At 44.4% G+C, this 18,148-nt stretch overlaps 1 protein-coding gene across 5 annotated transcripts in view; it reads right to left on the reverse strand.

Moving 5' to 3' along the window:
• Positions 1–18,148, reverse strand: part of Adipor2 (adiponectin receptor 2) — a 64,550-nt gene that overhangs the window by 30,045 nt on the left and 16,357 nt on the right. The window contains exons 1-2 of one of the 5 annotated variants that reach the window (XM_030255574.1): positions 5,288–5,486; positions 4,596–4,661 (exon numbers count right to left, since the gene is read on the reverse strand). The exons of 2 other annotated variants lie outside the window; for them this stretch is intronic. The gene's annotated coding sequence lies outside the window, so the exon portion shown is untranslated. Of the gene's footprint in view, positions 1–4,595; positions 4,662–5,287; positions 5,541–18,148 lie in introns of those variants that run through there. 2 more of the 5 variants (NM_001355692.1, XM_030255576.1) reach the window with 2 other exon arrangements.

Genomic DNA, 18,148 nt, shown 5'->3' on the forward strand with positions numbered 1-18,148 from the left:
TCAAAACTGCAATAAGAACTCTGCCAGTCTTTAGCAACCTGAGTTAATTGCCTCTTAGATGGTAACCAACTTTCTACTACTCAGAGCACATTCCAAGAGGTTGTAAAACCATTAACCAAAGGTCATAAAAAGGGAATTAACGATTTATTATAGGTGCTAGGACAGAAGATAAAATATTGGCTGGGTTTATCCATACAAAACTTCACTAATGACTTAGTTATGTTTCTAACTCTCCATGAGCCTGTGGAGCTGTGACAGGTGATGAATGTTTAGCCAGATAATTACTCTAATGGAATTGGGACAATACAAGGCCAGGCCTAGGCTACAAAATAAGACTCTGTGTCAGGGTCAAAATAATAAAGTACAGTAAGAGCAGCAGCAGCTGGAGACGTCGCCCAGTGGCAGAGTCCTGGGTTCAATTCCCACTACCACCAAAACAAGCAAATAAACAAAACAAGGCATATGACAACTTACTTATATAGAAAAAAAAATCCATATGATTTTTAAAGAGCTGCTGTAAGTCAACATCGCATCACCTGCTGAGCTCCCAAGTGCTATTTCACATGCAGAAGCACCGTTCCACACCACAGCCAAGATAGGAAAAATTCAATGTGGAGAAACCAAGTTACAAGCAAACAAACCCAGCAAAGAACGGAGTTCCTGACACTGAGAGCTGGTTGGACACTGCTGCCTCAGATCATGTAGGTACCTGTCCTCAAAAGCTGACCACCTGCCTTCCTACAATTATGGTTTCAATACAGACCTTGTAGCAACGTTTTAAAAGCTATGGTCTCACTGAAGAATCCCACCAATGATAAAATTTGCTAGATGCCTTAATGAGTTTCTAAAATTGTATATACTCTTATCAGGACTGATTTGAAGAATCTAAGTGTAAAACATAAGAACAGTGTGGATAAAAATGCAATTTCATGTATGTCATGTTACGACCATAGTGTGGCTGCAGCTAAGATCTCCAGATGTTAGTTACCAAGAGTGCATGTTTTTCTAAAGTCACTAAGACATTTGTTACTGCCCTAACCTTTCCTTTTTCTTTAAATGAGACAGTCTTGCAACTGAGGCCAAGCTAGCCTAGAACTCTCAGTTCATGGGCCTTACCCTTCCGAATGCTCAGATCACAGGTAGGAAGCAATACACAGAATTCACTGCTTTGATTTCTTCTAGGGTAAGAGGAAACAGAAACAAGACAAACCTCCAAAGCTAAGGCTAAAGGAATAACAGACCTTAGCACAATATGCCATGGGAGAGAGGTACCAAATACAAAGCTGAAAAGATTAACATATCCAAAAAACAAAGAAAAAATGTTTTAATTTTTTTAGCTATTCACATAATTTATGATCCCCAAAGCTTTGCCCAAAGTGACTGAAACAACTAAAAAAGTCTATGGAAAGATTCTTCTTTTGTTGTTTTTGGTTTTAAAGAACATGAGGGTTTAGAACAGGTTTTTGGGGGTTCTTTTAAGGAGGGGTCAGGGTTGTTTTATACTTTATTTTGAGACAGTTTATGTGTGCGTGTGCCATAGTGTACATATAAAAATTATAGACCAACGTGTTTAAGTAGGTTTTCTCCTTCTACCATCTTCTTAAACCAAGAACATGAGTATTCGCTTATTTGCATGTATGTATGTGCATAGGTAGGTGAGTGCATGCATGCATGTGTGGTGGGGCAGGGGTAAGGGTAGGGGTTGAGGCTGTGTGTCATATGCCAGAGGTCAACCTCAGGTGACAACCTCAGGCGTCATTCTTTAGAAGCTTTCCATCTTGGTTTTGGAAACAGGATTTCTCCCTGTACTTGACAACTATGCTAGAATGGCTGGCCAGTAAGCCCCAGTGATGTACTTGTCTTAGTCACCATACCCAGCTGCTTTACATGGGTTCTGAAGATTAAACTCAGGCCACTGGGCTTACATGGAAAGCATTTTCCTGAGCTGAATCGATAGCAACATGCCTCCACCCCATTTTCTCGTTTTTGAGACAGGGTCTCATGAATCCCAGTCTGGCCCTGACCATCGTATGGAGCCAGAAGATGACTTTAAATTCCTGATCCCTCGGCTCCCACCTCCCAAGAGCTGGGGCTGTAGCCCACACACAGCCTCTAAGGAGTCAAAAAGGAAGATAAAGAACTAGGGAGCTCACCACCAGAGAGGTGGGAGTTCATAAACTTTCCAACGTCTATGTCTTAGGACAAAAAGGCCTCTGCAAACACAAAGTAACAAACACCTCTGTTGCTTCACAAACATTTCATCACCTAGTAATAATCAGTCACTGTTTATGACTGTGACCAACCATGTTATAGACAAGAATTCTGTCACCTGGACACAGCCCCACACACCTATGATCAAACATTTAGAAGGGCCAGGGAAACGATTAAGAGTCCAAAGGCCAGCTTGGGCTAAATGGCCAGACTCTTGTCTTAGAAAAAAGGGGAAGGGAAAAAAAAAGAGTGGTTGGGGGGCAGTCCTAACAGTAGTAATCAAAGTTACATTAGAAAAAGAAAAAGAAAAGGAAAAGGAAAAGGAAAAGGAAAAGGAAAAAGAAAAAAAAAAAGAAAAAAAAAAAGAAACAGGTAGCAGGGCCAGCCAAGTGAGCTCCTGGAGCCCATATCTAACTTCAGCTCTAGGGGATCTAATGCCCTCTTCTGGACTCCATGGACACCTGCACTTACACATGCATAAACACTCAAAGACAAACACACACACACACACACACACAATCTTTTAAGTAGCATACATATCGACATTCAGTATCAGCCACTTACATAAAAAGTGTCACCAAGAGTCTACTGGATAATCACCAAAATAACCTAAGTGATATAATTCCAAATAATTTTTACTTTCTTTTGTACTTCCTGACTCATTTTAAGTTTGTACATTGAATATACTTCCCACTCACAACACTTCTGAGACAGGGTCTCAAATTATAACCCATGCTGGTCTTAAACTCACAGGCCTGCCTTGGCCTCCCAAGTACTGGGATTACAGGAAAGTACAACCACAGCCAGGCCAGACAGCCACCACATACTGACTGTTTTCTTTCTCTATTGAAAGCTAATAAAAGTGTTTAGGCTTTACAGCCCATGAGTCTCTAAGACAGCTATGAAACAACTCAACTTTGCACCCCAACAGCAAATCACAGATAATAACCTAAACAACTGCATCTGACTATATCCCAGTTAACCTTGATTTACAACAGGCAGCAGGTAGGACTTGACCTGTAGACTGTGAAGTTTGTCAACTTCTGAATAAAGGGAATAAAAGTTTTATTGTTTTAAACAAAGCGTGACTTACACTGAGTACACTACATAATGATATTACTCATGGGAAATTTTTTTTCATTTGTTTTTAAGTTTAGACAATGAACTCAAGGATGGAAAAACACACTCTTTACGCTCCGGAAATCTTACTCTCATCCACAGAAGATAAAATCTGCTAAGTAGCCCAAAGCCTGAAACATAAACTGGTGGGTAGCCAGTTACAGAGAAACTGGGAAGGTATCTTTCATATTTAATTTGAATTTCTCAAAAAAATTTTATAATTTACCATCAATCTGCTGAAGCCTACAGGTGGAAATCCCTGCTGCTAAAATAATTTAGTTTACAGTTCGTTCACTGTGACAAATTTCAAAGAATGAAGAATTCTATTCTACAAGCAGTGTACAAATGAGCAGGATGTGTGACAAGATCTTAGAGTGGCCTGTGGTAAGAAGACACTTGAAACTTTAGAACTGACAAACATAATTCCCCCTTTAAAAAATTAAGGCTCTGAGCTTTATTTTTTGAGTTGTATTGGTGGTGCACATCCTTAATCCCAGCCCATGGGAGGCAGAAACTGGTGGATTTCTGAGTTCAAGGCCAGCCTAATCTACATGAGTTCCAAGACAGCCAGGGCTACAGAGTGAGACCATGTCAAAGGGAGGGCGGGCTTTGAGTAGAGCATCTGTCCATACCAGGATTCTGGACTCATAGGTAAGATTTAGAAATTAAAGCTTGCCTGAACTACATTGATCCTGCCTGTCTTCACAACATGGTAGGTGATTCATGCTAACACACAGAAGGCTGAAGCAGGATTCTTAATGTTTGGGCTACAGAGTGAGACCTGCACACCCTCACCCACGAACAAACAAAACAAATACACTTAGTTGGGAAGTGTTTTATGAACAAATAAATTTTAAAATCCTAAAAGACTGCAGTATTTTTACCTTGCTCCTTGGGGAGCAGGGGTAAGCATTCTGCTTTGGGGAAACACAATGAACACAGCAACACAAGAATTACAGGCCATCAAGTGAGATGGCTAAAGAGTATGCTTGCCAGGCAAATTTTCAAGACCTTGCCGCCTGAGTTCGATACCCGGAACCACATAAACGTAGACGATGATCAACTTTTACCAAGTTGTTCTCTAACCTCCACACGTGTGCCATGAACACAGGAGTCACACAGAAACACACCATAATAAACTGGATAATTTTAATTTTTTTAAAGTTTTTTTTTCTTTAAATGAGACAACCAGAGTAAAACATAAATGCAACTAAAAGATCATTTCCACTAAAATACTAAAACCACCAATGAAGCATTGTACCTACCAAATCCCAGGTGGTCATGTCATTTATCAAAAATTCATTGCTCAACGCTCTCGTGAAGTTTTCAAACTCCAGAAACAAATGTTTAAATCAAGGTCAAAAAAAACAAAAGAAGAGACTCATTAGCTGTCTGGTCTAGCGCTCCCTCGGACTCATCAAAACTTATTTTATAGCCGTTTCCAGCAATTCTCTAACAAGCTAACCACTGGCAAATAAAAACCCAAAGGGGCTCAGAACTGGGCCCAAGAACTATCCCGCAGTGACAGCCTGACGCGCCACCTAAGGAAAGGTGAGGGCAACCTTCCCATCCCAGTGGTTGGAAAAGTCGCGCTGAGCACAAGCCATCCGAAGCAAGCCTGCCAGAGAAATCCCTAGAAGTGGCAGAAGACACCAACTAGAAGTCGGGGCGGGAGGATTTCAGTCTCCGGCCATCGCGGGGGTACCGGCTCCGAAATCGACTAGAGACGGAGCGAGGGGCTTCGGACTCTGCCCCGCGGCGGGGACAGGGCAGCGGGCGCCCGCGACCGCAGCTGCACGGAGCGCGGCCCCGGCCCCCCCCCCCACCCCACCCCCCCGGCCGCTGCTTGGGCCCCGCACCAGGCGCGCGGCCGCAGGTCAGAGTTCCGGCCGCGCTCGGAGCCGGCCAGGCGCGCGCTCCCGGCCCGCGCCGGGGACACCTGTCCCTCAGCCCTCACCTCCTTCCGACCCGGGCAATCTGCTGAGCCCGGGAAGCCGCGCTCGAGCCACAGCCCTTCGCCCGAGTTAGCGGCCGTCTCACCGCGCGGCTCGGGCGCCTCGGGAAGCAGCGCCTCGGGGAGGGAGAGGGGGGGCGCGGAGGGAGGGGGCCGCTCGCTGGAGCCGCCACCGCCGCCGCCGCCACCGCGGTACCGCGTCGGGACTGTGCTCGCGCCGCCGCGACCGCCGCCGCCGCCGCCGCCGCGTCTCCCCGCCTCCGCGCCCGCGCGTAGCCGTGACGCGCATCGCACGAGGCGGGCCGAGCCAGTAAGACCACACCCCGTGCGCAGCCGCGCTGGCCTAAACCGGAAGCCTCCCCTCGGGAGGCTTTGGAAGCGTGATGCATCTTGGGAGTTGTAGTTCGGCCGGGTCCACAATGTAAACAGTGCGGGCAGAGTGCCTCGGAACGCTCACCCAGCTTCCTCGACGATTTCTGAAGAGATCTGAGAAGGGAGTGGGCCGCCACGGTTTAATGACTCGGGATGGAGCGTGTGTTTGTGTCAGCGGCCAACATAATGCTAGGCGTCGTCTTATGAAGGTTTCAGGATTCCGAAAGCGTTTAGTCAACTCTTCCTCAAACAGTAGGGCTTGTTTTTATTACCGTACTAACGTATGATTGATTTATGCCCTACCACTTCTAGAAGATATTCAAAATTATTTTCAATGGTCGATTGCAAACGACTTAAGCATTGTGTCTGTTTACCCAGAGGGAATGATTTGCTACGAGTGAGCTTTCCTATTGAACCAGAACAAGGAACTATAGGAGCTGGTGTGCAGAGGAAAAAAAAATGGTTTCTTCGTGTTCAGTTGTAAGAGGATTGTATCTGTCACACTCTTTAGTTCAAAACTTAATACACGTCAAAGTAAATTCGGAAGCTTTAGTTTAGACCTTGGAGGAAGCTTATTGTTCTTGCCTTTAGACCACAATCGGTCTCATAGCCAAGAAGCTAAAATGTGATGTTGAGCGATTGGAGGGAAGCAGACATGGAAAACTCTTCAACGAGGAAAAGCACTAGAGAGGTTAAAACAAGAGGATCTTGCATGTACCAGATCAGCCTGGTGTACATCGCGAGCCAGGCCAGCCTTGGCTATACAGAGTGTAAAACCATGTCTCAGAAAAAAAGAAACGAAAGAAAGAAAGGGAGAGAGAGAGAAAGACAAAGACTTGGCTACTAAGACTGAGAAAGACAATTGTACCTTTCCCATCAGAAAACAAATGCAGGCATTTGGGAATTATAAATGTGGCCCAAGGCTGGAAATATAGCTCAGTGGTAAAGCTATAGCCACTCCAAAAGCCTCGATTCCATCAATAACTTAAGGGGGGGGGGGGTGCGGGGGGAAGGATCCATAATAAATAGGGCAAAAAGAGAAGTTTTTTTTTCAGGCTGAATATAAGGTATCCCCTAAGGAAGACAGACTTAAGATAGACCATTATCTTACCAGGTATGGGGGCTCACACCTTAATTCCTAGCACGTGGGAACTGGTATAGGACGGCTGCAGTGAGTTCATGGCCAACGTGGGCCACAAGATGAGTTCCAGGTCAGCCAGGGCTAAAATGAGACCCTGCTTCAACAAAGGAAAACAAAACCCCCTCTCAAATCTTTCCTGCAGAGCTTTCTTTTAAGGATGCTTCTTTGATCAAAGCTTCTGTCTCCAGGAACAGGGTTTTTAAGAGAGCCCGCCATTTCCCCTCCTACCTCTCAGCTTGGCCTCTTGAACTGATCTCACTGTCAATCACTACATGCAATTTCTGATGCTTCTATAATGATGAAACAAACCACCTTATTTCCTCAAAATGCCCACCCACACCTTCTCAGCTAATGAGGATCTTTGCCACTCTCCCTACCCTCAAAGGGACATTCCTGAGTCCCACTGCCCAACTGGCTTCACCCTTATCCTTACCTAAATGGCATCACCAAATGTTTCAAAGCAGATTTGTTTTTTCCAGATCTCTTTCCCTGGCTATGCCCTTGTTGATTTGTACAGGTTGTCTCTTGATTGGCTATTCACACATCACAGAGAACTCAGCAATGTTCAGTATCTCCCCATATCAGCTATGAATCTTCAAAATCAAAATCTCCCTTCTGGTGTTGAGTATTTGTTTTTGCAGCACTAGAGACTGAATTTAGGGCCCTGTAGATGCTTAGGCAAGCCTCCTCCTACATCTCTGCCATGGTAGAGGATAGCTTTGTGGAATCTATTCTCTCTTTCCATTATGCGGGTCTGAGAGTTGAAGTCAGAGCATCAGTCAGAGCCTCCCCTTTCCATGCTGAGCCAGCCAGCACACATGCCCAGTGTCTCCATTCTTAAGGTGTTACAGTTTTCCACAGAGGGGAAGTCCTGCATCTTCTACAGCAACAAACGACATTTCCTTCTACCCTACCGCATACCAGTCACTGTGACCAACTCTGCCCTGTGGTATAGCCAGTTTAATAAAGTCATCTCTGAAACTTGATGACAGGAAGACATTATATTGAGTAATATTCATAATCCAGCTGAGGCTTCAATGACATGTTGACAGGTTGCTGACATAATGACAATGAACTTGCTCCTAGAGCGAACTTAGCCACCTTTGTAAAAGTCAAGTCAATAGCCAATGAAAATGGAAGATGTATCTAAAATTCTAAAGCCATAAGCAAATGGTAGGGCAACTCCTAATTCAAAATAAAACGAAAACTCTATATACCATTGTTCATGTAAACCATTGTTCATGTAGACGGTTTGAAGTTGGATTCAGTGTTCCTCCTATGAAGAAAAGTTGTTTTCTGCTCAGAACAAGTACTTTTTTTTTCAGATCTTTTTATTTTGTGTGTGTGGGTGTTGTGCCTGCATGTATGCCTGTGTACCATGTGCAATACAGGTGCCTACAGAGGACTGAATCCCTCATGAGGGTGCTGAAAATGGAACCCAGTCCTCTGGACCACTGAACCATCTCTGCAGCCTCACATTGCTACAGTTAATGGAAAAAGCTATTCTGCTTGGAAACCAAAATTAGTATTGTCTTGAGAAACCTGTATCTGTGGCTTAAAATCGCAAGCAGGGCATGGAAATACATACCTTATTTCTAGGACTAGGGAGGTTAAGGTCAGCCTGAGTTATAAAGGAAGACCATGCCATAATAATAATAATAATAATAATAATAATAATGTCCTGAGTGTGCTAGGTCAGAAACATAGATAAACACATGTCTATCTTTCCACATATCAGAATTCATTGAATAGCCATGAATTCACAAGATATGGCGGTTTCAATGGCAGCATGGGAAGTGTTCCCACTTCCTGTGATAGCCATGGTTAAAGCTGTAAAGATCTGAGAGGTCACAGCAGAGTTCAAAAGGTTTAAGGAGTCCTGAGAGGCAGGAAAGCTAAGAAAGGTCCAGAGAGGAAGGGGGTATAAAATCTAGACAATATAAAATGTGGTCCATTATACACACACACCTAGCAACAATTGAAAAAAAAAATCCTAGGGACCACAAGATGGCTCACAAGAGAGGGTCCACCCAGGTTCAATCCTGGGACTCACATGTCTGAAGCAAAGTTCTGACTTCCAAAAGTTGTCCTTCACCATCCACACAAGCACCGTGGCAAACGGGTGTGCACAAAGCAATGAATAATTTTAAGAGGTTAAGAAAAACTACATCAGTCCCTGTGACTATGTCTCATACATAGATAAAATTGTCAAGTCTGCCAATTAACAATTAACTAGGACTGCCTTGGTGTTAACTGTTTTGAAAACATGTTATTGAATCTGTATTCTAGATGAATTTTATTATGTCTTGGGACTGTAGAGATGATTTGGTCATTAAATGCTTGGTGTGCAAACATGAGAACCTAAATTCTGACCTCAAACAGATACATGTAAAAAAAATAAAATAAAATAAAAAAGCCAGCAAGACACATGCCTGTAATCTCAGCACAAGAGGATCCATCACTGAGTGCAGAGAATTGAACCCAGGTCCTCTGGAAGAACAACACTAAGTGCTCTTGACTGCTGAGCCATCTCTCCAGGCCCACATTTGCTATATTTAATAGGAAAACATTCTGCTGTCCCTGGGATTTGCTGGCCAAACCAGTGAGTTTCAAATTCAGGGAGAGACCCTGCCTCAAAAATAAGAAAGCTATTGAAGAAGACACTCAGTATTAGCCTCTGAGGTACACATAGCAGACCCCACCCTATATATACACTCATACACACAAGTCCAGACACACTCATAAAAAGTATATTCCATGATGCTTGCAATCACACTGCTATCAGTCAAATATCTACACTGCTTGAAAGCACGTTGGCTTTGGATTTGAAAGTTTATAAGCAATGCATCTTTAAACACTTGTAGAAATGTCATAACACACTAAATTCCCATTTGTGCCAAGTTGCCCCAATGTTGAAAACTGAGAATTAAGATCAGTATAAACACACTCATAATTATATAAATAGCATTAGCAGCTCCTCAAACACAGGTAGTTAGTGTAGCCCTGGGGAAGGCTCGTAAGCCAGAATATTATTGCTGGCAATGCCGCTGACTGACTCATCGCTCAAACGTGGCCTGTGCAACCTCCTCATACCGCAAGCATGTCTATGAGTGCACGCAGCTTTTATTGTTGTTCTTAGGCAACCCTAGGGCCCCCTCAGTGGTATTCTACCACTGAGCTCCGTGCCCAGATACACGTATTAGACAAAAAAGGACCAAATCAACGTTATGAGGACAACTTGCCAGTGGGAAGGGGTGGAAAACGGGTGTGAAAAGGAATGGGAAGGAAACATGTATCTATAGTTTCCAGGTTTTCCCTATGAAAGAGTCCAAATGAATGTCATTTAGTAACACTTGATGATCTATATATACATGGGTATGTACTAGAAACTCCATTAACCCTTTGCAGTTTATAAAATCAACTTTTTGTTTTGAGACAAGGGTCTTTCCCTGGCTGTCCTGGAATTCCCAGGGATCTGCTCGTCTCTGCCTCCCAGTGCTGGGATCAAAGAAGCATCACCACGCCCGGCTAAAACCGGCTTCTGAGCATCTATCCTCCTGGTCCCCTTGTCCCGCTTCTGAGCATCTATCCTCCTGGTCCCCTTGTCCCGCTTTTGAGCATCTATCCTCCTGGTCCCCTTGTCCCGCTTCTGAGCATCTATCCTCCTGGTCCCCTTGTCCCGCTTCTGAGCATCTATCCTCCTGGTCCCCTTGTCCCGCTTCTGAGCATCTATCCCCCTGATCCCCTTGTCCCGCTTCTGAGCATCTATCCTCCTGGTCCCCTTGTCCTGCTTCTGAGCATCTATCCTCCTGGTCCCCTTATCCCACTTTCACCCTTTGAAGTACCTTGTAAACACTTTTTTTTTTTTTAATAAACTGCCTTCTCTTTCTATCACCAAAAGGAAAGGAAAAGCTTTATTCATCAGATACATCTGTAATTTCAGAGTGAAAGGGTTTAGGTAGAAATTCTGGAATTCAAAGCCAGCCTGTCTACCTATCAAGTTTAAGGCTTACCTGAGATACACATTGAGACCTGTCTTAAAAATCTCAATAGCCAGGCATGGTGGCACACACCTTTAATCCCAGCACTCGGGAGACAGAGGCAGGCAGTTCTCTGTGAGTTTGAGGCCACAGAGTGAGTTCCGAAACAGCCAAGACTACAAAGAGAGACCCTGTTTAAAAATTAAAAAAAAAAAAAAAAAAGCTCAAAACAAACAAACAAAGAAAAAGCTCAAAAAACGGAACTAGAGAGATGGGCTAGTGGGTAAAGGCATTTATTTGCCCCTAAGCCCGACAAGCTGAACCCAATCCCCAGGACTCAAGGGATGGGATGGAAGGAAAAAACAAACTGGCAAGTTGGCCTCTGACCTCCACATAAGCACACTCACACACATACAGACAGACACACAAAGATAAATGTAGTTTTTAAAAGAATCTAAAAAACAAAATGAAACAACACAGTCTTAAAAAGGCTTCATTGAGGTGTATATGCCTTGCATCCAATAAACCACACCCCTCTGTAAGTCAGGGAATTCTTTCCCAAGCCTGGCTTCAGAACTCACTGATATTTTTTTGATTACTATCCCTGCACTTGGGAAACTGAGGCAGTAGGAGTACCATGAGTTCTAGGCCAGCCTGGGCTACAGAGTAAGACCCTTTCAAAATAAGGCTATCAGTGTTGTAGTGGTTGTTGTTCTTACTGTAATAATTATTATTATTAAATATTATTATTCACAAAATAATATTAATTATATTCTTGGAAAAGTCAAGATGTGTGTTCCACTACTACTTAATATGCCACCCACATAAAATACTGGGAACAGGGGAGGGGGTGAGAGAATACTATATTTGTTGTGCTGAGTTCTCTATGTTGCTCTTGAGCTCAATTATGTTGGTACAGATTTGCCCTAAACTGCTCTTGCCTCCACCAGTAGATTGCTGGAGTTGCAGGCATTGGCTACTGAGCCTAGCTATTGTTGGGCTAAACTGTAAAACCTATATCAAGAGGGGTCTCCACCTAGAAGTTGCTTAAAGGTAATGTACAGCTAAAACAGAATTTGGGCACAGGTTTGGTTTTATTTTTTTTAGAGGGATTATTGGGGGTTGCTTGTTTATTTGGGGTTTCAGATTCGGATTTTTTTTAAGATTTATTCATTTATGCATATGAGTACACTATAGCTGTTTTCAGACACACCAGAAGAGGGCATCAGTCTCATTACAGATGGTTGTGAGCCACCATGTGGTTGCTGGGAATTGAACTCAGGACCTGTGTTAGAGCAGCCAGTGCCCTTGACTACTGAGCCATCTCTCCAGCCCCAGGTGTGGATTTGTTGTTTGTCTGTACACTGAGTCAAGCATCAGAACCATGCTATGTCCTCTAGACTGGCCTCAAACTCAAATGACAATTCTTCTGCTTCAGCACCTCTCAACTAGGCTAAAACCCGGATCCGTCGGATAACTGGATGAGAATTCTCTTATCAAACTACCAAGTTCTTGTTCCTGCACCTGTGCAATCTGGTGAAGGGTGGCTTTGCAGAAGCAGAAACCAAGAACTGGCAGGTCTTTGCTGAGAGAAAACAGAACTGATCTGGAACTGAGTTCAAAGACTACATGATCACTGCGTGCAGGGCTCTGGGGCCAAGGCGGTCCTCATAGCTGGTTCTCTGATTACTTTTGCTTTTCTGTTGACTTAGATAAGAAGCAAAAGCAAACAGCATAATTCCTACAGAAAAAAGTAAGCTGATCAGAACTCGTCCCTTCTTCTTGAACTCGGTTTAATAAGGGCATATGTCAAGGGTGTGGGAGTGGCTTAGTGGGAATCTCCCCAAGGCCATAGGTTCCGGCATCAGCACAGCAAAACTGTAATTCCTAAGGCTTGCGTGTTACTAGCCAGGTGTAGCTGTGCCTGCTTACCACAAACAGACCTCGAATAAATGGGGAACAGAAAGAAGCAAGGGGGAGGGGAACGCAGTGTAAGAGAACAGAAGAGAGATGTGGGCTATCTCCAGCTGCTTCCCGGCCTTCTGGCTGCAGCTTTGGTCAGTCTTGCAAACCTGGCCCAGGATTTGGTCATTTTTCTAGTTTGTGTCTGGCATGGCTTAAACTTTGTGACTTCAGGGTGATTGATCTCAAGATGTGGATCTGGGGATGGATCGCCGTGGTAGAGCTCTTGCCTGGATGCATTTAGTCCTGGGTTCAAGCTCCAAGTCACACTTTTTTTTTTTTTTTTTTTTTTTTTTGGGTTAACATAACTATACAAACCCAGTCCTGCCAGAGATCTTTGTGCAGGGACAAATGCCAAGCCCCACAGGGACCCCACCCTTCCCCACCCGATAGACACACAGTGACACCAGGACCTCTCATGAGTCAGAGCTTTCCCCAGCTGGCAGGCACAGTGCCCATAACCTCTGCCTTCATGGGGTTGCCACACTTCCTTCCACCCTCCTGCTCCCCACCGCCTTTCCTGTCTGCACACTCGCCTGCCTGATGACTGAGCGGCCCTGGCACACAGAGAGTGACCTTCAAGTTGTTATTTCGGTGATAATTACCTTGTGGTTCTGGCTGGCTCCTGCAGGCTGCCACACACAGTAGGTAGAGGACTAACATTACCCCCACCTCTACCTGTCCCAAGAGACAGATAACTGATGTTTGTTTGTTTGTTTGTTTGTTTTAGATACCATCCCGTTATCTTGACTGGGCCAGCACTCACATTAGAACCCAGGCTCAGCTCAAATTCATAGTAATCCTCCTGTCTCCGCTTCTCAAGTGTTAAGATTACAGGTTTATGCCACAATGCCTCTTAAATTATGTTTTTTTTTTAAATCCCCATTTTACAAATAAGGAAACTGAAGCACAAACAAGTCATTTCCCCAAAATCACATAGCTAGCAAAAGAGCCAAAGGTGGTACCGGCTTATAATCTCAGCTCAAACTTGACACACTATGATCTTAACCAAATCCATGTGGTACCGGCTTATAATCTCAGCTCAAACTTGACACACTATGATCTTAACCAAATCCATGGACTCTCCTGGAAGTCTGGCAAGGGCCACTAGACTCAAAAACAAAGATGTTCTTCTATTATTACAGTCTCAGTACTTGGAATATGTCTGTTCAAGAAATTTTTACCTTTTTGGGGTTTTTTTGTTTGTTTGGTTGGTTGGTTTTTGGTTTTTGTTTTTCGAGACAGGGTTTCTCTGTGTAGCCCTGGCTGTCCCGGATCTCACTCTGTAGACCAGGCTGGCCTTGCACTCAGAAATCCGCCTGCCTCTGCCTCCCGAGTGCTGGGATGAAAGGCGTGCGCCACCACACCTGGCAATTTTTACCTTTTTACAAACAAATTGGTCCAGTAGTAATGTAAGAGAAGAAAAGAGTGGGCGATGGTTCTGTAGCACAGTTGCCACTGGCGGCCACACCAAAAACCTTTCAAGAGCTGCTCTTTTTCAGGGACGATGTATACTCTAGCACTGGGTGCCCTTGGAAGCCAGAGGCATCAGACCTCCTGGAGCTGGAGTTACAGATGAGTATGAACTGCCTGACCTGTGGGTGCTGGGAACTGGACTCAGGTCCTCTGGAAGAACAGTGCATGCTCTTAACCACTGCGCCATCTCTCCATCCCTGGGATGTGGTTTCTTCTTTCTTCTCCCCACTCAAATAAAGAAAATAGATGGGGTATTGGGATTGTTTATTAATTAGATAGTTATTTTTGAGATAGGCTCTCTCAGTGTAGCCCTAGCTTGCCTGGAATTCACTATGTAGGTCAGGTAGTAAAAGATCCTGACAGAATGTAAAAGGTCACAGAAGCCCTGAAATTGACAAGATAGATTTCATTGTTAGCAGAACTAGCTTCCCTGATTTAGAAAAATAGAGGCGCACAATGCTCTGGCCACTCCTTGAACCTGTGTGTCTGCCAATGTTTTGACCGTTCCTTGAACCCATGTGTGTGCCCACTGATGAAGCCCATTTGCCAGGTGTTTGTGATATTGGTTGCTGGGAAAGAGTCGGAAAATCTCCCCAGCAACCACAGCCCAGCCAATCCTGAGTTGCTACACCTGCACCAGACTCTTTTCTTGTACCCCTCCCATACCCATTTCTTGAGAATAGACATTGTTTAGATCTGGAAATCCCCTACTCCTCCTTCTCCTTCCCCTCTGGGGGCCTATAAAAACCGGGACCCCTTTCCCCTCGTGGTCGACTCCTCTACCCCTGCGTGGAATATGAGTCATTCCCAGAGCTCTGGCTTTCCCCGAATAACACCTCATGTGGTTTGCATCAAGCTTGGTCTCTCATGAGTTCTTGGGTGTCCGCTATTGTCCTGAGGCCTGAGCGAGGGGCTCATCTGGGAGTCTTTCAGTAGCCTCAAGTTTATAATGATCCCCACACTTCTGGCTTCTGACTACTGGGATTACAAGCATACAGCACCACAACCTTCTCAGATTCTCAGTCACTTATATACAAAATCAACATCTGGAGTGCTTATTAAGCACTGGGGCTGGAGAGATGGCTCAGCAGTTAAGAGTACTGACTACTCTTCTGAAGGTCCTGAGTTCAAATCCCAGCAACCATATGGTGGCTCCAACCATCCATAATGAGATCTGATGCCCTCTTCTGGGATGTCTGAAGACAGCTACGGTGTACCTACATATAATAAATAAAAATAAACCTTAAAAATAAAAAGAGACCAGGCGGTGGTGGCGCACGCCTTTAATCCCAGCACTTGGATGGCAGAGGCAGGTGGATTTCTGAGTTCAAGGCCAGCCTGGTCTACAAAGTGAGTTCCAGGGCAGCCAGAGCTACACAGAGAAACCCTGTCTCGAAAAATAAAACAAAACAAACAAACAAACAAAAAGAATGTTGATTCCCTGATCAACTTCAAAACCCAGCTATACCATTCCTGGGCATATACCCAAAGGACGATACATCTTACCACAAGGACATTTGTTCAGCTATGCTCATAACAGCTTTATTCATAATTGCCAGAAACTAGAAACAATCTAGATATCCCTCAACTGAAGAACTGATTAAAAATATATATATATATATATATATATAGTGCATTTATACAATGGAGCATTACTCGGTTGTTTAAAAAAATAAAATCATGACATTTGTGGGCAGATTGATAGAACTAGGAAAAAAAAAAAAAAAAAACCCAGACCCAGAAAGATAAACACGGTATGTACTCACTCATAAGTGGATATAACCTAATATATAAGGATAATCATGCTACAAACAGACCCAGAGAAGCTAAGTTAACAGAGAAGGTTAAGGAGAGAGTCATGAATCTCACCAGGCAGGGGAAATAGAAAAGATATTGAGGGTGAACTGGGGGTGAGTGGGGATAGGAGCAGGAGAGATCAGGTTGCAGGGGTTAGGGTTGGGGGATGGAGGGAGAGAGTACTGGGAATTGGGCAGCATTTTAGGGGTGAAGTTGAAACCTATTGCAATGCAAACTCCTAGGAGTCTACGAGGAATATAGCAAAGATTCCTAGAAATGGGGGATCCAGAGCCCAAACCAGACTCTTTTGTAATCAGGCAAGGCTTCAGTGGAGGGATTGGGACATCAGTCCAGCCACAAAACCCTTGACCTACAATGTGTCCTGGCTGCGAAATGTGCTAGGGTAAAGGTGGCACAAAACTTGTGAAAGTGGCTTACCGATAACTGGTCCAAGTTGAGACCCATGCCACAAGATGGAGCCCACCTCTGACACTGCCTGGAGGACCAGGAGCCAGTGTCTGGATAGCCCAGAGACCTAAGATAGAACCAGACACAAACCTGGGGCAGGGGGAAAGTCAATGAAATAGTTCCTAATGATACTCTGCTATACTCATAGGAGAGAGCCTAGCACGGTCATCATCAAGAAAGGCTTCCTCCAGCCTTTCCTCCATCTGATAGGGGCAGATGCAGAGACCCACAGGCAAACATCAGGCAGAGCTTGGGGAAGCCTGCAAAGATGGAGAGGAGGGACTGTAGGAGCCAGAGGGGTAGAGGACACCACGAGAACACAGCCCACAGAATCAACTAACCAGGGCTCCTAGGGGTTTGCAGAGACTGGATCAGAGCCTGTATGGGTCTGACCTAGGTCCTCTGCTTATATGCTATGGTTGTGTAGCTTGGTGTTCTTACGGGGCTCCTAACAGTGGGAGTGGGACTGTCTCTGACTCTTTTGCCTGCTTTTGGGACCCTTTTCCTCCTACTGGATTGCCTTATCTAATCTTAATATGAGAGGATGTGCCTAGTCTTGTAACTTGATGTGCCATGTTTGGTTTATATCCCTGGCAGCCTGCTCTTTTCTGAAGGGAAACAGAGGAGGAATGGACCTGGGGGAAGAGCGGAGATAGGGGAAGGGACTGGGAGGACAGGAAAGGAGAAACTGGTTGGGATGTAATATATGAGAGAAGAATAAGTTTAAAAGAAAGAAAAAGAATGTTGATTCCCACTGGGTCTATAGAGGCATGCCTTTGATCCCAACACTTTGGAGGCAAAGGGAGGCAGATCTCTGAGTTTGAGGACAGCCTGGTGTACAGAGTGAGTTCTAGGATAGCCAGGGCTACACAGAGAAACCTTGTCTCAAAAAACAGAAAAACAAAAAACAAAACAAATAAACAGAAAGAATACTGATTCCCTCTGACTGTCAGCAGTTTGAGGTTGACCTGTAAGGACAGTTCGCACTACTCTCTCTGAAAGCCCTTTGAAGTCATATAAAACAAGAAGTTCACTTACCCATGCTCACCTTAAGAATAGCAATGAAGTTGCCCAGACCTTCAGGGTACACATTATCTGAAAAGCCATGTATCTGAAAGATATCACTGTAAGGAAGCAGTGCATATCATTTTGGCAAGATGCTGATGGATTTGGAAGCCAAATGATAAAACTTGGCACAGGATCAGTGGCCTGAAAAGAGTGGTGCTGAGCTTGAGGGCTTAGACACAGATTCTCCAGTCATCAAATACATGTAAGCAAACAAACCCCTCAGGAGTCATCAACACACTTAATAGAACTCATGTTCCGGTCGACCCATACCTGAGCTCCCTTGACACACTGAGATAGCCTCACTAAAAAGAGCTGTCTATTCCAAAGCCAGATGTGAAAGATTCAGAAGAAAAAGATATCCCTGAAGAAACTAAAATTCGGGCTGGTGAGATGGCTCAGTGGGTAAGAGCACCCGACTGCTCTTCCGAAGGTTCGGAGTTCAAATCCCAGCAACCACATGGTGGCTCACAACCATCTGTAACAAGATCTGACGCCCTCTTCTGGAGTGTCTGAAGACAGCTACAGTGTACTTACATATAATAAATAAATAAATCTAAAAAAAAAAAAGAAACTAAAATTCAGAGCACACGGGTAAATTCA

This window comes from Mus musculus, chromosome 6 (genome assembly GCF_000001635.26).
Source record: "Mus musculus strain C57BL/6J chromosome 6, GRCm38.p6 C57BL/6J".
Lineage (NCBI taxonomy): Eukaryota > Metazoa > Chordata > Mammalia > Rodentia > Muridae > Mus > Mus musculus.